A 26,339-nucleotide genomic window follows, 5' to 3' on the forward strand; every position below is an offset into this window, starting at 1 on the left:
TCGAACCCTCTCTCTCACTGAAATCCGATCGATCACTCTCTCATTCTATCTCGCTCTCGCCTGAAACACTCTCGATAAAATCCTCTTTCTCTCACTCTCTTTCATTCTCTCTCGCCCTCGCCTAGCTGCAACTCCATCTCCCTCGCACGAACGAGGGTTTTAGCGTGGGATCTTCTCGTACTCTTAGACGAAGGCGAAGAAGTAGTGTGTCTGGTACTTTAGATGTAGATGGAGGAGTCCATCATGCATGTAAAAGAAGGTTGAATTAGACTCTTTTAGATTTTTATAGCAAAACCCAATATTTGAAATAAGCTATTAATTCTTCTGCTTGTAATATGGATGTTAAAGTTCTTTTTTATGAAAATTTTATTTTTAAAATAAAAATATATGGATGTTAAGTAACTTTCAGACCATGTTCACTTTCAATTTAGTTTAAATGAATTTTAGCTAGTTTTCTATGTACAAAGTTCAATTTTCAGTCTTCTGTTTGTTTTGTTCCTTTGGGTGTGAACTTGAATGTGGGAGCATATCGAAAAAGGTTTCGAGGAGAGGAGAGGTTGAAGAATGAAATAGTTAAGTAAACCAACCATCAGAAGAGGAAACTAAGGTTACAGTAGCCTAGCTGGGAAAATAAATACTCATTTCCCCTTCTAACACTTGTTCCTTGTTTAAAGAGATGGGTTAATGGACCTTTCTTTTTACCACCCACAGAAAATTTTTAAAGACTAATGTGAATTACAGAGAACACTTGAGTTGAACAATCAGTTTGTGAGTTGAGAGTTGAGAGCGAAAGAGAATGAAAGAGTGAGAGAGGGTTCGACATAACTCTCTGTCTTTAAGTTTTTGATCGAGTTTTAATCGAGGACAGGGAGGTAGCACTAATTATTATAAAGATAAAGGACAACTCTGCAAATATCGGTTAAGTTATAACTTGACCTCAACTTTCAATCTCAAGCGTCTGTAACCATCATATCCAACGGTTTGAATCTGTTTGTTAAAGCGTATGTTAAAGAGAGAGGCGCCGAACGGGACCCATATATATATATATAGGGAAGCGTTCGACGCAAAACATTTTGACAAACATTTTGGCAAACATTTTAAAGCCGTCCGATTTAACGCAAATGAACGGATCAGATTCTATTTCACTGTTTTATAAAATTATACGTTAATTATAGTGCCGTCCCTCATTTTAAGCTTATTTAGTGCGACATCCCTCTTCCCTTTCAAACCGATCGAACGAGGGTTCTGTTCATTTCTCCTCTGTCGAACCCTCTCTCATTCTCACTCTCGAGTCTCTCTCTCTCTCTCTCTATCTCACTCTCTCACTCTCCTCTCTCTCTTACTCACTTTGTCACTCTCGTTCGAGCTCTGTCATTCTCGCAAACCCTCGCTCGAGCTCTCTTTCGCAACTCTCTCGGTTTGATCTCGCTCTCGTTCTCACTCTCTCATCATCGCTCGCACGAACGACGAAGACTCCATCTCCTCGCACAGGTACTCTCTCTCTCTCTTGGATTAATTTGAGTTTCGATTTAAGCTTTATCTCCTTGGATTAATTTGAGTTTCGATTTGATGAAGACAAAAAATCCGAAATTATTTAGGGCTTTTTTTTATATCTTCACTTTGGTAAATTAACAATATAGACTATGAACCTGATTGAATAACAATTTAGGTATTAATTTGAGTTTCTGTTCTTTGATTTGAGAATATTTCATCTGTGAAATATTTCACATAAAAAATTCCGATTAGTTGTTGTGTTTCTTGATTTTAATTGAGTGAGCAAGTGAAATTTTTTAGGTCCTCTATTGGTCTCAAGTAATTAACTAACAAGATCACAAACCCACAAACATAAATTTGAATTTAGTTTATCTACCAGACTCATAAATTTGAATTTAGGACTTTTTTTATCTGATTTGAGAATATTTCATTTGTGAAATATTTCACATAAAAAATTATAAGGATTTGTTGTTGTGTTTCTTAATTTTAATCTCGTGAGCAGGCCTAGTATAAAAATTTCTGATTTTTTAAATTCTGATTTGAGAATTTTTTATTCCGATTTCTCATTCTAATTGTATATTCCGATTTCTCATTCACTTTGGTAAACTAATTCTACGAATCCATACTTGTACTGAGACGAATCACTTATTAGTGAGAGATTACGGTTTTGATTGTTATTTGGGGTTTATTTGATGCATCTGTTCTCACAGTGATCCACGTCGTTTGTTAATGCATTTGATACACATTGATTTCTTTATCAATTTGAGGATTTATATTTTCTTGGTTGATTCTATTGATGATCTACATGTATTATCTGAACTAAAACTCTTAAATTTATGATTTTGATGTTTTTTTATCCTTAATCGTGCAAAATTATGGTGTTTTTTTTTTTTTATTTTATATATTTGATTTTGAAAAGTTGGATTACTTTTCCTATTTCAAGGTTTGTTAGAAATAGCTGAAGCAAAGCCAGGTATGATGAAACCAGTGTTCAATTGAACATTCTTCAATTGTATATCACAACTGATTTTTTTCACAAATTCAATGAAATTTCCCTCAAAGTTGATATATTCGTTCCTACATTATATATAGAGCCTCAATGCCTTCATCTTCCTCACCATCCTAACAATACTTCATTAATCCTCAATGCGTAGAGAGATCAGGGATCATTTGGCAATTGGTAGAGTTACAGGAGATATTATTGACCCTTTTAATAGAACTCTACCTATTAGAATCACTTGTGGGACAAGAAAGTTAACAATGGATGTGAGTTTAGACCCTCCGTTGTTGTGAACCAACCAAGAGTTGAGATTGGAGGTGAAGGCCTAATAACCTTCTACACACTGGTAAGGTTTCAGTTCCGATCCTCTTCGACCATGTGCCTGAATATACTTGTGATTTTGATAATTTGATCTGAATTTATTATTACTACTTCACAAGAATACAATTCTCACATGGATATATAGTTGAGACTTTTTGAGTTGAAGATATATATAGCAGCTCTTATATATCTTCCCTATTGTAATTATTGTTTGTGTTGAACCATATGTTATTGTCGTTTGAAGTGTTATAGAAATAATTATAATAATTCTTAAAATTTTGTGAAACCAATTTGTTTTGTCAGGTTTGCTATCAAAATGGGCAAATTTTATGTTGTCTTTGCAGGGAGAAAGATCAGTATATTTTCTACTTGGGAAGAATGTCACCAGTTGTGGATAGATATCCGTCAGCTTGTCACAAATCATTTTCATCTTACGAGAAAGCCAGAAGACACTTTATCAAAGATAGGCGTAATCGTGATAGTTGAAGAAAAATTTCATGAAGTAGAGGATCAATTCCATGACTTGAAGCAAGAATTCGATGAAGTGAAGCATGTGGAGTTGAAGAAAAAATCCAATGTATTCAATAAATTGCATGTAATTTGTATAGTTATTTTTTATTGTCTTTGTTCATGGGTCTGTATTTTCTTTGAACGAAGTAGTTTTTAAGGGAATAATTGATTTTGGATCTTGATGAGTGAATATATATTGTATTACCTTTAGCTTATTTTATTAAGTCTGACTTGATCTTGTTAAGTTCTTTTCTATTTTTAAACTTGATTAGAAGATCTATTTTAAGCCAAAAGTAGGGCAGAAATGAGTTGAATCACTGAACGGTTCGTAACAATGTTACATTCACCATCACTTTGCTACCCATAGAAAGCCAGTGGGATTTGTGACCATCTATTTGAATAGTTTTCATGAATGACTTTTTAGCCTTTGGTACTTTGTATGAGATATGATAAATTCAGATGAAAATGAATATTGACAATAGTTGGACAAATGGTTCAGTAGTTGTGCCACAAAAGTTGTGGGGGCTGAGGGCTTAATGCATATTACAACCACAAAAAAAAAAAAAAAAAACAGGACATGAGTAGTAAGCTTTTCAATACAAACAGAGATTAAAGCAAGAGTTGGATTCAAAGCTACAAGGTGTTAAAGCCCAAATGCCCAAATGCTTTTGTCTTCAACCTATACCTGCAAAAAAAAATCACACATTCATATTCATATCTCGTTCACATCCCATCCACTCTCATCCCCATCCATTCACATCCCATCCCATCCACTCTCATCCCCATCCATTCACATCCCATCCCATCCACTCTCATATCGAAGAATAATAAGATTTAAAAAAAAAATATTTACTTATATAAATCAAAGTTATAAATCACATGTTGGAAGAATTCCTTAGATCATGTTCACATACATCAATGTAATGAAATCTGAAAAAAAAAATCCACTTTCAATATTCCATTTCTCAAGATTGTGAGGTGCATACGGCATTAGCACCTGCAACATGGGCAGATAGCTCTGTTGCACTTTGCAATATCACCAAAACACGAGAAGATGGGCAGCTTCACAGACCGACAAAGTTCAAATTTGAAGTGCTTGGAGAAGTCGAAGTTGGTCATCTGAGAGAGCATCCGTCGATGTCTTTGTTACAGGAAGCGATCGAACTTAAAATGAGACTAACAGCTTATTGGAAGATTGTTGTGCAAAGGTTAGTTGATAATTTGGGACATCAACTTTTGTTCAGTGTTCAGACCCTTTTAGCCTCATCTTCCCGACCTATCCAGATGGCAAATTCAATTGTGATGCATGTGGACAACAAGGTGATGGCTTCTGCTACCATTGCAGCCCTTACAAGCTTGACATTCACATGCAATGTACTTTCACGCCCTTTTCACTTAATCACACGTCCCACCTTCACCCTCTCAACCTCACCTTCTGCCCTGCTAACCAAACCAAAACCTTCTCCTGCAATATATGCCAAACACTCAGGTCAAACCACTGGTTGTATCGATGCAACATATGTCAATTTGATGCCCACCTTTGTGGCCACCAATTTCACCAAAGCAGCTTGCATGAAATTATAATAACCAACCATAATATTCAATCATGGATGATAAAATATAACTAAAAGTCATAATTATTACCCTAGAAATAGAGCGTCCTTATAAATGATATGGTAAAACAACTACATAAAACCAAAGAAATTGGGAACAACATATAGGATATGAAGGAACTGGGCTAACCCACCAAAACATATAATAAAACATGAAGGATACATAAAAAAAAAGTGCTACACAATGGTCATTTCACCTGACTCAAAAAGCTCATTAACTCTTTAACCCCCTCTTTGAACCTGTCATCATCCAACCATCCAAATTTTGTAACTCGATAAAAGAGTTGAATCAGGGATCCAGTTACAAAAGGCTGCAAATCAGGTCCTCTTGTGGCCAAATAGTTTATCAGGTAGTTTCCTTCAGACAAAGTCCAGACAAATGAATTCAGAATAAGAGCTAAATTAAAAGGAAATTTGTAAAGAAAACAATGTAGCTGCATGATCATGGATGTAATTTGTAAAGGTGATATGGCTATCTAACTCAAACATCAAACAAATGATTTCCATCCCTAATGTATCCACAAAAAATTGATGAAACCCATGAAAATGAAACATTTAACCAATAGAGTAGTCAGCCAAGAATTGCATGAAATGATATCTCCATCATACAAATGAAAAGAAAATAGGTTCAGCCCGTAATGGAAGCAACTTCCATGAATTCATTCTAAAGCATACACCATGGACAAATATCTGTGAGCAGAAAGAGAATATTACGGATATCAAGTCGGAGCTGAAAAGAGAGGCTTTTCTCAGTCACTTTTTTCAGGTGATCAAGAATCCACTTTTAAAGAAGTCAATCCGTTCTCCTTTATCCACTTATATCCAAAACACATTTACAATTTCCCACAAAATGGAGTGATAAGTTCAGCAAAAAAAAATTTAAGACAACCGAGCAACAAATACCATTTCAAATCCAAAAGACCAGACGGCTAACAAAGTTAAGGAGCAGAAATTAATAGTACTACCACTGGAAATGTTGGATTATTTACAATGTACAGCATAGTATATTTCAATCTGAAATTGTTCGATGTTACAATAGAAGCTAAAAATACAAAAGAGAACTCAAGAGAAAAGGTCCATGAAGATAGTGAACATAAAATCTCCGCCAAAATAGGAGCAATGGTCCAACAGGTCACAGCATCAATCTGAGAAGGAAATATAATTACAAGATAAAATATCAATACATATACATCTCTCAAGTTAAAGACTTCAAAATGTAGTTCATGGAAACTATTGATAGGTAGACCAATTGCGAGCGTCAAATGAAGGTGCCACAAGATTAAAAAAAAATCATTCCATTTATGTGTAAAAAAATGTTTCTATATCACGGAAAACAGAATCATTGTCCACTTGCCCCTAGCATGCATATCATATTGTCATGGTCTACCCAAAAACAAAATCCAAACATAGAAACTAGATCACACCATTTGTGTTTTTATAGTGGTTTCCAATCTTAAAAAAAAAACAAAACAGGCGAATTATTTTATCTCATTGCCCAATTCAACTTAGAAAGCCCAATAAAAGTTTTGGACTGAATTTATTGAAATAACCGATGCGATCGAGACACGTAGTCCAAAGGCAGAAAAAAAAAACAATAGTTGTAATCCAGTCCGTGACGGTGCGAGACAGAGTAGAATGTATTTTTATTTTATTTTTTTTAAATGTTCCCTCAATTGTTTAATTGGATGGATATTTATGAAATTTGGAGTTAAGGTAATTTTAAACAATCATAGGGTGACACATGTCTTCTCGAGAGTCAGCTTGAGTCCAAGAAGACGTCGAACAGTGAGTCCGGAGAGGGCTATGACTAAAAGACTAATCTCATCCTTGTTGGGAAGGATATGATTCATGCAACAAAACTAAGAAGCCCAGCACAATGAGAATCATGGAATCATTATCTGTAATAATTATTAAAGTATGGTTTTAATTCATATTCGGAACAGCTTGGACACCAAATAATCTCTATGGATGAAGTGATATCAGTACCTACAATGTACCATTCATAAAGTTCAAGGTAACAATAGCAGAAATTTGAACGTAAAGGCTGAATTTAATCATGCCAAGAACAACCTATGAGGAGTTCAATCGACCCAATGCAGGAGAGGCAACATATGCTGACAAGAGACAATGAAAACAAATGCAGGCAGGAATGAGTAAGCTAAAAGAAAGAAAAAGTAAAAAAGAGAGACAGAGAGATGTTACCAGGCCATTACTGTTGAATCCAAATGCACAGCTTGGAAGTTCACCTGCATATGTGTAAGCTGTGTAGGATAAGCCACTCGACAGTGTTGCCTTGATGAGATAGCTGCAAACTCCATAAATAGAGATATTATACTCAGATTTGTGCTAGTGAGTTGTATTGTACCAAGCCAATTCATTCAAACTCATCCAAGTCGACCACATAGAGAGTCCAGTGTCACACTAGCAACGCAACTCATTTATTTACGTTTGTAAATCTAGGGCGGAGAATAATTAGAGCATTACGTGTGTCCGACCAGAGCAATGTTGGCATCTTCATTATGTGCTACAATGGCCATGGAATCACTTGCAACAAGGTTTCAGGTTCTAATACTGTTAACCAAGAAATTTGGGAAAAGGCTTTATTTATTGATTTAATAAAACCACTTCTCCTACCAACATAAAGTACACAACACCTAGCATTGCAATATTCCAGCATACTGTTCTGCCAACACCTTTGATAACATCAACATTTGTTTGGGAGTTTAGCTCATTCATTCATAACGTGAGAACCATCTTATCGGATGCCTACTTAACCCTACAAAAGTTACCTAATGTGATACACCAGAGGAATTGCTAAACGGTTGAAGTTTGGATGAGATGATCATTGAGACTTTGAAGAGCTGAACAACATTGTTCAGACAAAACAAGTTGCCAAACCCAAGAATTGCGAAAAGGAATAGATGCTGATTTTCAGGTTTTTTAACAAATTAAATTTGCAAGGTTATCCAACAACAATATAAGAAACTGTAAAAGAATACACAAACTAGGGGTCCTACTTTGTGTTATTTGCTTCATCCAAAATATGCTAATAGTTCTAACTATTACAGAGATACTTTTCTTTTTCCTTTTTCTTGATAAGTACTGCAGCAACCTTTTAAGTACAGGCTACTTTTCTATCCTTGATCTCCATCCAATGTTCTCTATATGCTTGCATAATAACTCTTATGAATTATGACTAACATGGTTTCTCAGAGGTGTTACCGATGTTTGTCATATATAAGATTAATCAGTAGCCAATTATAAGATTATATAAAAAACAAATAGAACAGTTGACAAGAGAATATATATATACTAAGAGATGAAGTACCTGTTCAAGTGTCTAACTCAATGGAGATGCCTCATGATCGCTTTCCATGTCCTGACCCAATTCTTGAATATCATCATTACCTATTAAAAAGGAAAATTATAAATAAGAATGTACAACAAAAATAAATGTTTTAAAGTTATATTTTTTCTTACAAAGATAATTTCACTTACCTTGGGTTGTAAAACTTGTATGTTTTTTATATGGATTTATAGGACATATTCGTTTGTCGTGTCCAATGTTTTACATGATGTACACTTTCGTTTCTTTTTTTGTTGGCTCAATTCGATACTATTTTTTAATCTACCTGTACATGCAATCTTTCCTTTACCCTTCTCATCTTTCTTCCTACCCTTGTTTGCGAGACATTTGGGTCCAAAAGTAACAACTGTGAGGCTTCAACTACAGCTGGGGATGTATCAACTACAACTTCATGTTCTAACATTTCATCGCATTGAATTTCAGAAAGTTTTTTGGATAGTTCATTTAAGGTATTCGTGAAGATTTCGTATCTCTTCATTGAAGTCGATGCAAAACTAGCTAATGTAGTAGCTTGTTGACACATATTACCAAATCTGAATGTAATTGGCTGTTCTTTCCCATCGATCATTACTGCTGAATCCATCACCCTAAATTTGTTTGCCCCTTTCCTCCATCTTCCAAGAATGAAGTGTGATAGTATACTATCAATGTCTAAATGAAAAAACACCTTTAGAAAATGCCGACATATTATTCCAACAAACTCAAATTTCTTACATTCACATGCACCCTCGTAAGTATCCAAATTTAACTTCAACACAACTCCTTGGACTTACCAAACTTAGTTGTTATTCGATACGTATGAAATCTATCATCGATTCCCATTTTTTCAACTTTAAGTCGATTCACTTAGAGCCATTCTTCCCTGAGTTTCTCAAACATATTTTTAGTATATACTGTCGCAGCATGTTTGAGAAGTAACTCATCATACTTCACACATCGAAACTTGTGTTCTGATTTAAAATCTTCATCGATCTCATTTGTAACAAGTTTTTTCAATGCTTCCTCATACTTGACTCCAAATTCTCTTAGATTTGTCTTTCATGTAACGAACTCATCAAAGAATGCATTAATGCTCTCACTACGGCCAGTAGTATTCATGCCAGCAAAAAAAAACCCCGATTATACACAGGCACCCAAGACTCCTGCAAATCAAATAATTGCTCAAGCCATTCATTTCCTTCCAATCCATGCTCTACAATCAAATTCTTCCAATTCTTTTCAAACTCTTTCCCCGTGTATGTCGACCAAATACACCTCTCCAATTTACTTTTGAAATCAGAAGATTCAAAGTATTTATAAGCCAACTTCTCAGGAAACTTTTTCATAATGTGCCAAATGCAAAGGCGATGACGTGTGTTGGGAAAAACTTTAGCAATCGCATTCCTCATTGTCAAATCCTGATCGGCGATCATCGATATTGGATGACGTCCTCCCATAGCCTTGAGCCAAGTCTCAAATAACCATAAGAAAGTTGTCTCTGTCTCATCTTGTAGAAGAGCACACCCAAATTGTATAGACTGAAAGTGGTGGTTTACTCCAGTAAATGGAGCGAACGGCATATCATATTTGTTTGTCCGATAAGTCGTGTCGAATGTCATCACATCACCAAAATATTCATACGATAATCTAGACCTTGCATCCACCCAAAAGAAATTCGTTGCCCTCATCTCATCATCGCATTGTATTGCATAAAAGAATTGTGGATTTTCAGCCTGTTTTGTTATGAAATAATTCAATACTGACTGTGCATCCCCTACCTCCAACTCCCTATGCCTAACATTCCTCAAGTGATTGTAACAGTCCCTACCATCAAAACCAATTAGATCTCCGCCAAGAATGGTTGGCACTTTAGTGATTTGAATATTTTCTCTTCTAAATGTTTCCACTAGATCCTTAGCTATTGTAGGCATACAACGGTTTGATCTCATCCCCATTCTCTTCGATGGTGTGACTACCTTGTGATTATGGCAATCGTCGAAAACAGACACTTTCCATTTTACGGTCCATTTGTTATCGTGTGTAACACGCATCATTGCTTTACAACACATTTAACAGTTGAAGAACCTATTCTATTTATCTTATTAGCACTTTCATTCACAATTGTTTCTTCAACATCTTTTTCTTTCGCCTTATATTTTCCTTGATGTGTGCAAACATATGTCATTCCAGTTATCTCATTTGAACCTCGTCGACACTTAGAAGTTGTTTGAACATGAATGGAAAATCCTTCTTGATACCCGTAATCTTCATAATACTTCTTGGCTTCTTCAATTGAATCGAAGATCATCCCCAGATATGGAACATTCAACTTTTCAACATTTTGTGTAGGACTTTCGCAATCAACACATTCTCCACTATCTACTTGATTTCTTGATGAAAATCCCATAGTTTAACCAATAGTCGCTTCCCCACACTTGTCAACGTCAATTGTATCCATAAAATATTTTCACTGATACATTAAATCACAATCAATGCATTAAAGGTAGATTCTTCTTAGTGATAATTACTCTTTGTCAGAATGAAATCCATGATACCAAATATTTGTCAGTCAATTAGATAGGCCATAGGACAGACTATTAGATATCTAAAATCCGTTATAAATCGCTCAAAATCCTTGTTCTCAAAGATATTGATGCTGATTATAATTAAAAAATCACAACCACCACCCTTTACCTTTGATTCTAAGCTTCCATCCAACACTGCAAATATATATATAATCACCACCAACCCCATCTCCCAAGTCCTCCATTTCAATTCCTTTCAAACATCCCAATTCAAACATCCCAATCAACACCTTTCATCCTTGTCGATTGGGATTTTTATATCCTCAATAAGTTGAAAACAGTTAATGTGATTTGTGTGGATGGTAAACATGGAATTAGGCATAGTGGGTGCCAATTTCATATAGTTACTATTTTTGTGCACGTCTGCTATTCCAAATCAGTATGTCATGAATTTCTCATGTGTTTTAGTTATGAGTCTGGTAGATAAACTAAATTCAAATTTATGTTTGTGGGTTTGTGATCTTATTGGTTGGTTACTTGGGACCAATAGAGAACCTAACAAATTTCACTTGCTCACTCGATTAAAATCAAGAAACACAACAACTAATCGAAATTTTTTATGTGAAATATTTCACAGTTGAAATATTCTCAAATCAAAGAATAGAAACTCAAATTAATACAAAAATTGTTATTCAATCAGGTTCACAGTCTATTGTTAATTTACCAAAGTGAAGATAAAAAACCCTAAATAATTTCAGATTTTTTGTCTTCATCAAATCGAAACTCAAATTAATCTAAGGAGATATAGCTTAAATTGAAACTCAAATTAATCCAAGAGAGAGAGAGAGAGTACCTGTGCGAGGGAGATGGAGTCTTCGTCGTTCGTGCGAGCGATGATGAGAGAGTGAGAACGAGAGCGAGATCAAACCGAGAGAGTTCGCGAAAGAGAGCTCGAGCGAGGGTTTGCAAGAATGAGAGAGCTCGAACGATAGTGAGAGAGTGAGTGAGAGAGAGAGAGAGAGTGAGAGAGTGAGGTACTGTCGAGACTTGAGAGTGAGAATGAGAGGGTTCGACAAAGGAGAAAGGGTTCAGTTCTGTCTAACAGAACCTTATGTCGTTCGATCGGTTTGAAAGGGAAGAGGGATGTTGCACTAAATATGCTTAAAATGAGGGACGACGCTGTAATTAACTTATTATTTTATAAAAAATGAAATAGAATCTGATCCGTTCATTTGCGTTAAATTGGACGGCGCCAAAATGTTTTGCGCTGAAGTTTTACGCTGAGATCATCCTCACCAAAAATCAGCCCATTCCAAAACTTCTAACTCCATCAAAAATGGTTTACAAAAAATGGACGGTCCACAATTTTTCATATTGTAAACTGGGGCTAGAAGTTTTGGAATGGGCTGATTTTTGGTGAGGATGATCTCCTCACCGTAGAGATCATCCTCACCAAAAATCAGCCCATTCCAAAATCTCTAACCCATGTTTTGAAAAATGTTTTGCCAAAATGTTTGTTGCTATATATATATATGGGTCCCGTTCAGCAACAAACATTTTGGCAAAACATTTTTCAAAACATGGGTTAGAGATTTTGGAATGCGCTGATTTTTGGTGAGGATGATCTCTACGGTGAGGAGATCATCCTCACCAAAAATCAGCCCATTCCAAAACTTCTAGCCCCAGTTTACAAGTTGAAAAATCGTGGAGCATTCATTTTTTGTAAATCATTTTTGATGGAATTAGAAGTTTTGGAATGGGCTGATTTTTGGTGAGGATGATCTCCTCATCGTAGAGATCATCCTCAACAAAAATCAGCCCATTCCAAAACTCTAACCCATGCTTTGAAAAATGTTTTGCCAAAATGTTTGTCAAAATGTTTGTTGCTGAACAGGACCCTATATATATATATATGGGAAATGTTCAGCACCCTAAGCTTTACCACACACTTTAACAAACGTTTTTTTGTCATACATGGGTTAGAAGTTTTGGAATGAACTGATTTTTGGTGAGGATGATCTCTATGATTAGAAGATCATCCTCCCCAAAAATCAGCCCATTCATAAATGTTTAGCTCCATGTTTACAAGTTGAAAAATCGTGGACCGTCCATTTTTTGTAAACCATTTTTGATGGGGTTAGAAGTTTTGGAATGAGCTGATTTTTGGTGAGGATGATCTCCTCACCATAGAGATCATCCTCACCAAAAATTAGCCCATTCCAACACTTCTAACTCATGTAGGAGGACAAAACATGTTTGTTAAAGTGTGTGGTAAAGCTTAGGGTGCTGAACGGGACCCTATATATATATATATATAATATATATATATATATGGGTCCCGTTCAGCAACAAACATTTTGACAAACATTTTCCAAAACATGGGTTAGAGATTTTGGAATGGGCTGATTTTTGGTGAGGATGATCTCTACGGTGAGGAGATCATCCTCACCAAAAATCAGTCCAATCCAAAACTTCTAGCCTTAGTTTACAAGTTGAAAAATTGTGGACCGTCCATTTTTTGTAAATCATTTTTTATGGGGTTAGAAGTTTTGGAATGGGCTGATTTTTGGTGAGGACGATCTCCTCACTGTAGAGATCATCCTCACCAAAAATCAGCCCATTCCAAAACCTCTAACCCATGTTTTGAAAAATGTTTGTCAAAATGTTTGTTGCTGAACGGGACCCATATATCCATATATATATATAGGGTCCCTATCCGTGGCCAACAGTTTGGCAAACATTTTGGCAAACACTTTTTCAAAACATGGGTTAGAGGTCTTGGAATGGGCTGATTTTTGGTGAGGATGATCTCTACGGTGAGGAGATCATCCTCACCAAAAATCAGCTCATTCCAAAACTTCTAGCCCCATTTTACAAGTTGAAAAATCGTGAACCGTCCATTTTTTGTAAACCATTTTTGATGAGGTTATAAGTTTTGGAATGGGCTGATTTTTGGTGATGATGATCTCCTCACCATAGAGATCATCATCACCAAAAATCAGCCCATTCCAAGACCTCTAACCCATGTTTTGAAAAATGTGTTTGCCAAAATGTTTTGCCAAACTGTTGGCCATTGAACGCTACTCATATATATATATATAGGGTCCCGTTCGGCACCCTAAGTTTTACCACACACTTTAACAAACGCGTTTTGTCTTACATGGGTTAGAAATTTCGGAATGAGCTGATTTTTGGTGAGGATGATCTCTATGGTGAGGAGATCATCCTCACCAAAAATCAGCTCATTCCAAAACTTCTAACCCCATCAAAATTGATTTACAAAAAATGGACGGTCCACAATTTCTCAACGTGTAAACATGGGGCTAAACCTTCAGAGATCATCCTCACCAAAAATTAGCTCATTCCAAAACTTCTAACCCATGTAGGACAAAAAACGTTTGTTAAAGTGTGTGGTAAAACTTAGGGTGCTGAACATTTCCCATATATATATGGATATATGGGTCCCGTTCAGCAACAAACATTTTGACAAACATTTTTCAAAACATGGGTTAGAGCTTTTGGAATGGGCTGATTTTTGGTGAGGATGATCTCTACAGTGAGGAGATCATCCTCACCAAAAATCAATCCATTCCAAAACTTCTAACCCCAGTTTACAAGTAGAAAAATTGTGGACCGTCCATTTTTTGTAAATCATTTTTTATGGGGTTAGAAGTTTTGGAATGGGCTGATTTTTGGTGATGATGATCTCTACGGTGAGGAGATCATCCTCACCAAAAATCAGCCCATTTCAAAACCTCTAACCCATGTTTTGAAAAATGTTTTGCCAAAATGTTTGTTGCTGAACATTTCCCTATATATATATATATATATATAGGGTCCCGTTCAGCACCCTAAGCTTTACCACACACTTTAACAAACGTGTTTTGTCCTACATGGGTTAGAAGTTTTGGAATGGGCTGATTTTTGGTGAGGACGATCTTTATGGTGAGGAGATCATCCTCACCAAAAATCAGCTCATTCCAGAACTTCTAACCCCATAAAAAATGGTTTACAAAAAATTGACGGTCCACGATTTTTCAACTTGTAAACATGGGGCTAAACATTTCGGAATGGGCTGATTTTTGGGGAGGATGATCTTCTAATCATAGAGATCATCCTCATCAAAAATCAGCCCACTCAAAAACCTCTAACCCATGTAGGATAAAAAACGTTTGCTAAAGTGTGTGGTAAAACTTAGGGTGCTGAACATTTCCCATATATATATATATATATAGGGAAATGTTCAGCAACAAACATTTTGACAAACATTTTGGCAAAACATTTTTCAAAACATGGGTTAGAGGTTTTGGAATGGGCTGATTTTTGGTGAGGATGATCTCTACGGTGAGGAGATCATCATCACCAAAAATCAGCCCATTCCAAAATCTCTAACCCATGTTTTGAAAAATGTTTTGCCAAAAAGTTTGTTGCTGAACGAGACCCATATATATATATATGGGAGTGGTCCAATAGCCCTAAAGTTTGCCCAACATTTTTTTTAAACATGAGTTAGAAGTTTTGGAATGAGCTGATTTTTTTGTGAGGCTGATCTCTATGATGAGGAGATCATCCTCACAAAAAATCAGCCTATTCCAAAACTTTTAACCCCATCAAAAGTGATTTACAAAAATTGGACGGTCCACGATTCTTCAATTTGTAAACTAGGGTAAGAAATTTCAAAATGAGTTGATTTTTGGAGAAGATGATCTCTTCACCATAGATATCATTCTAAAAAAAATCAACTCATTCCAAAACTTCTAACCCATGTTTTGAAAAATGTTTTGGCAACACAATATCCAATGAAGTCGGTGTAAAATGACTCTAAGTTTAAATGTATAGCGAGACACTTTTAAGATTCCAAATTTTTGGTGTTGAACCACTTCTACTATGCTTTCTCTCATTATAATAGTAAATATATGTTTTAGCCATGACCTAAGGACAATTATTGGTTGAGTCGTACCGGAATGCCTGCACAGGACACTACATTAGATATCGTATTTACATGGAGGTGTGAAAAGATTCTCACTCGTATCTTGAGGAAAAACATCTTTGGTTTTGTGCACACCTTCATAAGACAGGTTAATTTTGCTTCTTAATTGCTTATTGGGCATCTTCCGACGCATAATCCTATTTTTGGGCCGGTGTGACAGGAACCTAGTAATAAAAATCTTTACTTTCTTAATCTTCTTGACCCATCAAAATTTGTATCAATCCCTTCACCTTATATAAATGTTTATTTCATAATGCCCCCTCACTTTTATTTCTTAATGCTCGATCATCCTATAAAACGTGCAAACTCAAATTAAATCATCTATGTTGATAATTTAGATAGTTGGGATGAATCGTATGTGAAAAAAAGGCACCTATTTTAAAATATATATATTTTTATAATCACTGAAATTTTTCCAATATTTTTCCTAATTTATCCGAATCAACTGAATTGAGCTCTTGCCGAATAATAACCGAATCCAAATTTGTTACGATGCTCAGAACCATAGATACTTCTAATTTGTATCCCGAAAAAGACATATATGGTTCCATGCACACATCCACGTCACCACAGTGTGAAACACAGTATCTTGGACAGTCACTTCAACATTTTTCTTTTAGTGGGCAATGCTGTACGTCTTCCATTTTTCAATGAAGCGAGGGGAAAAAAGTGAGTGAGTGAGAGAGAGACAGAGAGAGTTTGTTGTTGTTAACTCATGTTCCTTGGTGGTGAATTAAGCCATATGGGTTTTTAGTATTTTAATGAGATGGGTTTTCTCATAAGGAAATAAATCAATAACGTATGGAATGTTGGTTGAGAGTTTCTAAATTTTGGGAAACCTCTAATATAAAAGGATTATAATTCTTTAATGGACTGATTTCTAATCTTAGAGAGGATCTACGCCCTCTACTCTTATCTATAAAAAGACTGGACCAGTTTCCTTATATGTTGTGTGATTTTCATTAAAAGAAAATCAAGAACTTTAAAAAACCTACATGGTTTTACATGAACAAACAGTGGAAAAGTAAAGGGTAATTGAAAATCGCAATTCCATCAAGAAAGTCACACAATCCAATAAAGAAAGATCAAACTGGATAATGTGAGTCTAGAGATCAAAGATTACTAACAAAGGATATTAAATCAAAGAAGTATGGATATCAATGACAGTCACACAGTTACAAGTAAGTAACCATAATGTTGATATCATTCTTAAATATTGGCTATTAATCCGTGTTGATGCTATTATATTCGATATAAAGTATGAATTGTCATTCCGCATCGTGATCTATATGCAAATCTACTTATGTACGTATGTGAATATTAATACTTGTAGTTGGTATCAAAGCGTATGCTTATTTGATTAAAGTATGGTTGTTTCAATCTATTTTCATCATAAATTTTTTATCCACGATTTTGGGAGCCTAATTAGATTTCTTAAAATTTTATTTCGATCAAAACCTCAACCAATTTCATGATCTCTAGGCCGTACTACCAGTCGACCCAACCGATCGCCATTTTAGTAAAAATCCGATTAAAGAAATTGGTATTGGGGAAAATCGGAATAATATTTGAAAAATCAAATTTTATTTTATTTTCCAGATTTTTAAAACTATTGTTTTGGGGCAAAGACCCTATTTAGTTTGTGTGATTTCAATTATTAGAGATAATTAAAATTATTACTGATTTGATAAATAAATATTTATTTTTCTGCTTTGAGCAATACGGTCATGCGCAAGTATGCATAAATTATTGAAAATTTTATTTGAAATTTATTTGATGCTTGATCTTAAGGTATATTGTCGATTTTTATTTATTGATGTGCTTAACCAAATTGATTTTACCGATATGGTCAATTGGATGATTCTGAAATTGACGACAATTTGGAATTCAAGATTTTTTATTCATGAAACACATGTACTGTTTTATTGTGACCATTGTTATTGTTAGATTCACATATTATGAAATTTGTGATTTATTGGTTTATGGCATCCTATGGATAATATACCCTATCGAACTATAAATAATGATTATCATTATCTCTTGATACCCACAAACTAAAAGTTCGTCCTCAATTAAAGCAAATGAAAAGTTTTTTGGACAATAATTATTATTATAAAAAGTGCCCAAAATTTTAGAAATTTGAAAATTAATGATGATGTTTATTTCTAAGATTATTAATAATAATTGAATGTTATTGGTTATTTGGGCATGTACAAATTTTGTTAATTTTGTAGCAATCAAAATAGCTTAGGTTAATATGATTTATACTATGAAAAATTAATTTTAGAAAATTGTCACGCAAAGGGACATTAAAGAACAATAACATTCAAAATGGCAGTCGTGATTAAGAGATTGGAGTTTGCTCAAAGGAGAACCACTTTCAATTAATTATGGACTAAAGTAGGGTAATTAATATATTCAATTTAATAGAATTAAAAATAGATGCCTAAAGGCGTCAAATTTAACTGAATAAATTGAGTTTAATTAACTAGTCTTACAAACGTAGTAAAGTTTTACCATCTATGAGTAATTAATAAATGTACCAAAGTTTTACCCCAAGGAGAAATTGAGGTGATATTAATAATTTATCACTATAGATCTTAAAATCTATATTAAATTATAACTCAAAGAAGTAATATGAGCATTATATTCTTATTACAACATTGTTCCCTAGGTCACATCACACTCAGGCATCCCACATACCTATGTTAGATGGGACCAACTTTTCTTAATGGCACAAGCAAATTCAATTCACTTTGGCTGACATGGATCCTGACATAGCTTTTTTAGTTGAAAAATCAGTGGATATTACGGAGAATAACACAGAGGAATAAGAGAATGTCATTCACATGGGGAGTGAATGAATAAGTTAAGGTTGATATTGACGAGGATGACTATTGCGAACAACATCAGAACATCGTTACCTAAGGCTGATTTGGCATTGGAATATCTGAAGACCGTGGATGATCATTTAAAATCCACGGATAAGTCATTGGATAACATATTAATGACAAAACTGAAAAGAATGAAATACGATGGGTACAAAGGAGTTCAACAACACATTATGAACATGGTTAGCAAGGTAGATAAGTTGCAAGCATTAAGGATGAGTGTCAATGAGTCCTTTCTCGTGCAGTTTATTCACAACTCGTTTTCCTCCTAATTTTGTCCATTCAAGATCCATTACAACACTAATAAGGACAAGTGGAGCATGAATGATTTGACCAATATGTGTTATCATGAGGAGCTAAGGTTGAGACATGAAGATGGCTACCTGGCATTAGTTGTTACTCAAGAGGAAGGAAAAGAAGAAAGAATAGAAAATGGAAAAATGTTTCCACCAAAGAAACTAAATGGTTTAAGTTCAGTAATCAGGCACATGGAAAGGATTTGAATGATGTCAAATATTACTTTTGTAACAAAAAAAATACGTTTGAAGAAAGACTACTTCATACGTAAGGGTTGGTTCAAAAAGAAAGGTAATGAACTTTTCTTAATATATTTCAAATCTAATTTGACCGAAGTACCTTCTAATATTTGGTAGATTAGTTCTGGAGTCGCAACTCACATTACAAGTTCAATGTAGAGATTCCTGTCAAGTAGGAAGCCAATAAGAAATGAAAGGACCATCTATATGGAAAATCGACTTAGAGTGGAAGTGGTAATAGCTGGGATATACAGCTTAATATTGGAGACCGGTCATCAAATGGACCTTCCCAACACATTTTATGTCTCTTTTATTTTTAAGAATTTAATTTCATTGTCTAGGTTAGATAGTATTAGTTATTTGACTTCTTTTGGACCTGGATTTTAATTTTATATAAATATTTTATTTTAGTTGGTTATGAAAGTTTGTGTGATGATTTTACAAAATGAATTTGAATCTTGATTTTTGTCAATCCTTTGTTGCACTGCATTTGAAAAAAAAAAAAGAAGATATTGTCAAAATAAGGAAGAAAAATAAATGTCACACAAGGGGCATTCGGGTTTTGAGTCTCAAACTACCATTTTTACTAAGCCCAGTCCTAAGCTTACTTATGGAAGTCCTCCTAAGTATCGTGCAAAAAAATTCAAGGAAAATAACAATGCATGATCAGACAGTAACTAAAAAAGTTCCAAAAGGGAAGAACAAAACGAAGTCAAAAAAAAAAAAAAAAAAAAAAAGCCTGTCAGGTTGAAAACCTGAAAGAGTGACTTAAACAAAAAACAAGGCAAGCTTGCAAGGTTGAAAATCTGAAAGGACTACTTTGACAATAATCAGAGAGAAAAAATAAAAATAATAATAAAATTATAAGCTCGCTAGATCGAAAACTTGAAAAGACGATCTAGGCAAAAGTTAGAGCATGATCACTAGATTGAAAACTTGAAAAGGAAATCTAAACAAAAGTTAGAGCAACTAAAAAAAATCACAGTTGAGTTGAAAACCTAAAATGACGGTTTGAGCCAAAATATCAAAAGTCCGAATGACCAAACTTTATCGACTTTAGAACAAACTCTTAATCATCATACAATCAATACCCAGCTTAAACAAGTAAAGACTCAGAAATAACGAACATCTTGTCTATGATTGATTTGAAAATTTTCACTTCCCTATGTGAACCAAAAAGAAAAAATAATGAATTCTATGTTGAATCTCAAAAGAAAATATTTTGTTCCCTTGAGCCTGACCCAGAATCTTTAATATAAAAGTTGAAATTAAACGTTAAACCTTTATTGCTCTTGTGGTAATCAAAGATTTCAAACCTTCATAACAAGGAGTACTTTTTTTGTTTTCTTCTTTTAAAGTGTGTAGTTTTCCCCTTTAAACTAAGGGTATTCTTTGTCAAATTATTTTCAATTATCCCCAATGCAATGCTCCCTATCAAATTTAAGATATTTTGTTCTCAAACCTGATCAATTTCAATCCCAAAAGATAATGGTAACTATGAATTAAATGTTACCTTCTTGATATAAATTTTTGAAAACCCCTGAGGTTCAAAGGGAGTTAAAATGTTGGCTTGAAATTCATAAAATTCAATTATTTATTTTTGAAAAAAAAATAAGGGCATTTCAAATTTCACATTGATTTTAGCTAGAGAATAGTTCATTACTCTTTTACTCAGAGTCAGTAGAGTAGAACTCCAAAAATCTAATTCATTACTCTTTTACCTAGAGTAGGTAGAGTAGAACTCTCAAAAAATAATTCATTACTTTTTCACCCAGAGTAAATAGAATAGAACTCCCAAAATCTAGTTCATTACTTTTTTACCTAGAGTAGGTAGAGTAGAATTCCCAGAATCTAGTCCATTACTTTTTCACCTAAAGTATGTAGAGTAAGACATTCAATTTATACTCAATTATGCTTAGACCTTATATGCTCAGATTATGTTCAATTATTCACAGTCATACTACGATTTTGCTCAAACTTACTCATATCTTTATCAGATTTTACTCAGTTTTTTCTCAAATTCTACTTAGATTTTTGTTAGATTTTTTCTCAGACCTTTATCAATTTTTTCTCAAATTTTACTTAGACCTTACTCAGATTTTTCTCAAACCTTATTCAAATTTTGCTCAGATCTCATTTAGATTTTTTCTCAGATTTTACTTAAACATTATTCGAATTTTTCTCAAGTTTTGCTTCATTTAATTCAAAATTTTCTTAGGTTTTGCCCAGATTTTATCTTTTGCTCAATTATCTTACTTAATTTTTCATTTTGAAGTTTATCATCCTCCCATCATGAATATGCAAAATGGAGGTGCGTCTTTTCAAAATCATTATTACACTATTGCACACATGTGCACATTCATTACATTTACATTAGTCAAAGAGAATTTTCTAAAATTCAAGGATCTGACACTATCAATGAGAGCTTATGCTCGAAGACCTAATAATTTTTAGCTCAAGATGAGTTTTACCCTTAAATATCCGAATGTCCCAACGAATTACTAAGTCATACTACAAAATGAACTATCATTAACTTTGGCATTCGGATATCATACTATCTACTAAAGTAAATTTGCTATCTAATTTGCTTTTACCTTCTACAAAAGAGAGACATTTGTAGGCACCCCATTTTGCACCTGCCTGATTAATTAATTCATCAACTTGATTGTGACAGTTTCCGATAATGGATGAATGTTCTAAAAATTTTTGTTTGTTATTAAATATATTTTTGAAGTTCGAATGAGGTATTTCAAATAAAAAAACTTTAGAAATCACATTACGCTAGGAAAATATGATCCAAAACATAAAAATCATCATTTTAAGATAAAAAGAATTTTTACGAGAAAAATAATTAAAAAATGATCAAATTACCAAAATACCCCTGATGTTAGAACATCCGTAGAGGCTACATTACGCTTAGGAAAACCTTTTTCGAAAATATAAAATAACAAATTAAAATCAAATAAATTATTTTGTCAATTTCTATAAAATTTGACAAAATTACAAAAATATCCCTTATAGAGTCCATGATCATTTCACGATAAAACTCATAAGTTACACAAACCAATATTCTCATTTAATTTCTTACAAAAAATTGACTCCAAAATATCAAAAAATGACATCCTAACTCAAAAATCATCTTTGAAGGCAAAACGATAATTTTTTAACTTTAAAATTTGAAAATTAAAAATTAATAATTAAAATATTAATTAATATAAGGTAAATCTTAATAATAAAAATAAAAATTTTGAACAAATAAATTTAATTAATTAAGTCCATGGTCCAAATTTAAAGTAGCGACCCATTTATTTAAGTGGGGCCCACTTGATATTTAATAATGAATCCTCCATTGGGGGTCGCAAAGAATTTAAAATAATTTAATAAAGAATCTTCAATTGGGGGGTTCTCCAAAGTTTTAAAAAAAGTTTCATTCTATGTAAGTCAAAAAATAAAAATAAAATTAATTAAAATCTTATCTCAATCACTTAAGAGATTAGTTAGAGATAAACCTGCCTACCAAGACTAGTTTGAAGTAGTACGACTTTAAATGTGTTTAAGAGGATCAAGATCGATGTAATTGAATTTATAATTTGGTGAAGGTCCATACCGAACGTTCAGACTCTATCACTAAGAGACCTAATCAAACTTTAATCTTATCAATATATCTCTTTAAAAAGGGAACTCTACCACCTAATCTCAGAGGTCTTGAGAAATCCTAGAAAAATAAATATCAAAACTCTTCAAATACTTCTTAAAGCCCTAAATCTGGAGTCCCGAGTTAATACCTAACTCCTAAGCTTTAATTTTCAACCTAAAAAATACTTAGAAACCCTAAAAATACCCAAAAAATCAGAAAATATATTCAGATCTAGGAGAAGAAAATCTTATCTCAGAGATCGGGAGCAAATCTAAAAGTAAAAATAAATCAAGAAGACTCACACAAGGAATACTCACCACCAATTTCTAAAGGAACCGAACGTCAAAATCACTTAGGTAAAAACAAAGGTAATTCTTCTTATCTTTATTCAAGATTTAAGTTATTTTTGTAATGTAGATTTTTGGAAAGAATAGAGACCGATTTTTTGCTTGGTGGAATTGGTATCTAACACCTTCCAATCTCATAACCTAATCTTCATACCCATAATCTAGTCGTAGCTTGGTATTCTTTATCTATTTAGAGTCATATTTGATTTCCAGACCATAACACTAGGTAGCGACTCCCAAAATATCAAATCGAATTTGTACCCGTGGATTGAGGGCGCTTTCACAACATTCCACATCACATGGCGTTATACGAAGATGATTGACATCAAAGTGTGCCACGTATGACAAAATCCATGTGCTAAAGCATTCAAATATTTGACTCAAGAGGACCACGCTTTGGTAAGCAGCAACATGGCTAGTCGAGTAACTTGTACCACGCTAAATACTATTAGAACATTTTGTTGAGCCAATAAGATGAGCACAATGAGAAGATTATGCTAGTACAATTTGGATAAAAATAGTTACCATCGAATCTTTGGGAAAACGACATGTGCTCACAAGAAGCTTTGAGATAATTGAGAGATTTGTGTACTGGACCCAAGGTTGTTAGGCACTAATGGAGATCAAGGGATGTTTGATGGAGAACGGCCAGCTAGTGTGTGGTGATTGGTGACAATGACTATAAAAGGAGAAGAAATGGGATGTAGTAGGCAACCTTATCCACTCTTTTTTGAGTCGTCTACAATACCTATTGAACATTACCAAATAGACTCAGTAGATGTGATTGGAGGTGTTAGCTTTACATGAGAAAAGTTTTGTTCAATAGGCTCCCACCGAATCGATTTCGTAATATTTAGTAGGAAGTTATGTTAGGTAGGATACTTATTGAATCGGGTAAAACAAGGTTAGTTTGACTATATCTAAAAAAATTTATCAAAAAACTCTAAGTTCTTTGATTAGAAATCGTTGTTTTGAATGTTTTAATGATGATTTTTCCATCTTCTCTGATGATTAAATGCAAAAAAGAAAAATTGATAAAAAAATAAGATTTTGAAAGAAAAATCTTACAACCTAAACTTCTCACAAAATTTAAAAGGAGATGAATATGAAGCAGAAGAATAAAAAGATTGAGAAAAAGAGAGAGGTAAATGGTGGAGAAGAATTAGAGAATGGATAAGAAGATGATTTGGGTTTTTTCGATTGATAGATGGAGAAGAAGGTGGGTGCATGGAGAAGGGTAAAAATATAATTTCCTTTAAAAATAAAAATTAAAAAAATAAAATGAACGCGGAGAACGTAAATGGTGGGTGGAAATAGCGCGACTTTTTTAAAAATATTTTTGAAAGGGGTTCTACATACGGTTTGGTATTTATTTTTTTCTTTATCAGACTAGATATCCATTATAGGGTCACATTTGCCATTTTATTTTCAAATAAAAGATCATGTTTGTTTTTATAAAATTAGCGAAAAAACTTAAATTATATTTGTTGTTTAGGAGTTATTTAAGATTGGAAATTTATGTGGAATTGAAAAGGAAAATGGTAAAAAGGTAAATTCAATCAAATACCCAGATAAAGGATGTTGTTTTCGTAAAAAATAAATAAATACTAAAATAAGTATATGATCCTTTTGATAAATATTTTTAAAGGATTACTAGATTTGAGATTACATGACTTTTTTTTGTGTGTAAAACACTCCAAACAAGTAAGGGGAGTTACCATTTTTTTTTTCATGCAATGTGATGTCTATACTTTTGGGATTCTAGGGCGGCTGTGAGGAAAAAAAGAAATAGGTTAACCCATGATGACCAAGCTTCCTTATATAGTATTATAGTTGATGCACCATGTGTGTTGGGAATTAGGGTTTTTAATGGATCGGGTCTGGATCATGGTTGATATGAGACCAAGCAATCAATCCAATAAGAATTTGATAGGACTCTTGTTGGATCAGATCTCAACATTAGGTTTTGAAATTACTATTACGAATACCTAGAGATGGGAGAATAGGTATTATGTCAAATCAAGTCTATTTAAAATTTTAACCAAGCAATACCAAAAGTAGACAATCAGATTTGTAGAAATAACATATAGTAGTAGAGCTCAGAGAAATTCAAAACACATAAAATGCACAGATTTGTAGTAGTTTGGTAACCACGGTCCCTACTCCACTCTCGGAAAGCTCAAAATCTTCAGTTGATGTCTTTTTATTCAATGCTTTCGGATTACAACCGCTTACACAGAAAAACGAGCACACCGCCACAATACTATGCTAGGGACTTTCACTCGAGCCTTCTAAGACTTCACAACGAGAAATCTTAGTGGAGTATAACAATAAAAAAAATTTCTCTATTTCTCTAACTCAAAATATTACTGAGAGAAGGATCAGAGAAGAAGAAAGAAGATATGAAAAACTCATAAGTTTTCTATTAGATCTAATAATATTTACCTTTTTTTTTTCTTGATGAAAATCTTTGAAAGGTCTTTCTTATTTATAAAAGAAAAAGAGGGATATAGTTTGAATGAGAAACTCTAACAAACTAGGATAGACTCTAAAGGAGTCAACAAGTTTGAAGGAACCAAAAAAACAAATCTATCTAAAAAAAATATGGTGATTTGAAATAGAATTAAAAGAGGCCGCAAGACTGCTTCTTAGCGCTCGGTCGACCAAACAGGTCTAGGTTGACCGAGCTTCCAAACTCAAGAGCTTTGAGACTTTCGGGTTTGATCGACTGAATAATCTCAATTGTCCGAGTGAACAAATAAAGAGGTTCTCGGGTTTTTTCGCCCGAGAGAGAAAATAATGAGGTTCATGAGTTTCAGGTTTGGTCAACCAAATATGTTCTGTTGTCCGAGGGAGAAGAAAAAGAAGAAACTCATTTTTGGGTTCGGTTGACTGCACATGGGTTAATGTATTGACCAAGTACACTCATACGCTAACCTTGATTTTATTCAGTCCGTTTTTGACCTGTGTTGAACTTGATTTTGTCGTTCATTCTACTTGATCTTGAATTTGTCCTCATTTCTCTTGACACCTCCTTTAAGCTTAATCTTTAATAAAATTTGACTTGGACGATCTATCTTCCAGTTAAGCAAAGCGATCTTTGATGGTGATCGATTACAATGAAGAATA

At 33.8% G+C, this 26,339-nt stretch overlaps 2 long non-coding RNA genes across 2 annotated transcripts; both read right to left on the reverse strand.

Annotated features, from left to right (window-relative positions):
• Positions 1-4,637: 4,637 nt before the first annotated feature.
• LOC147381689 (uncharacterized) lies at positions 4,638-5,751 on the reverse strand. Its single transcript, XR_015174426.1, has 3 exons — positions 5,653-5,751; positions 5,136-5,296; positions 4,638-4,790 (listed from the first exon to the last, which is right to left on the reverse strand). It is a non-coding gene; the product is annotated as an uncharacterized LOC147381689 (long non-coding RNA).
• A 1,298-nt stretch (positions 5,752-7,049) lies between these two features.
• On the reverse strand, positions 7,050-11,804 carry LOC147381690 (uncharacterized). The gene is made up of 3 exons (XR_015174427.1): positions 11,663-11,804; positions 8,267-8,346; positions 7,050-7,243 (listed from the first exon to the last, which is right to left on the reverse strand). It is a non-coding gene; the product is annotated as an uncharacterized LOC147381690 (long non-coding RNA).
• Positions 11,805-26,339: the final 14,535 nt, after the last annotated feature.

This window comes from Akebia trifoliata, unplaced genomic scaffold (genome assembly GCF_017979445.1).
Source record: "Akebia trifoliata isolate Shusen 1 unplaced genomic scaffold, ASM1797944v1 Contig00298, whole genome shotgun sequence".
Lineage (NCBI taxonomy): Eukaryota > Viridiplantae > Streptophyta > Magnoliopsida > Ranunculales > Lardizabalaceae > Akebia > Akebia trifoliata.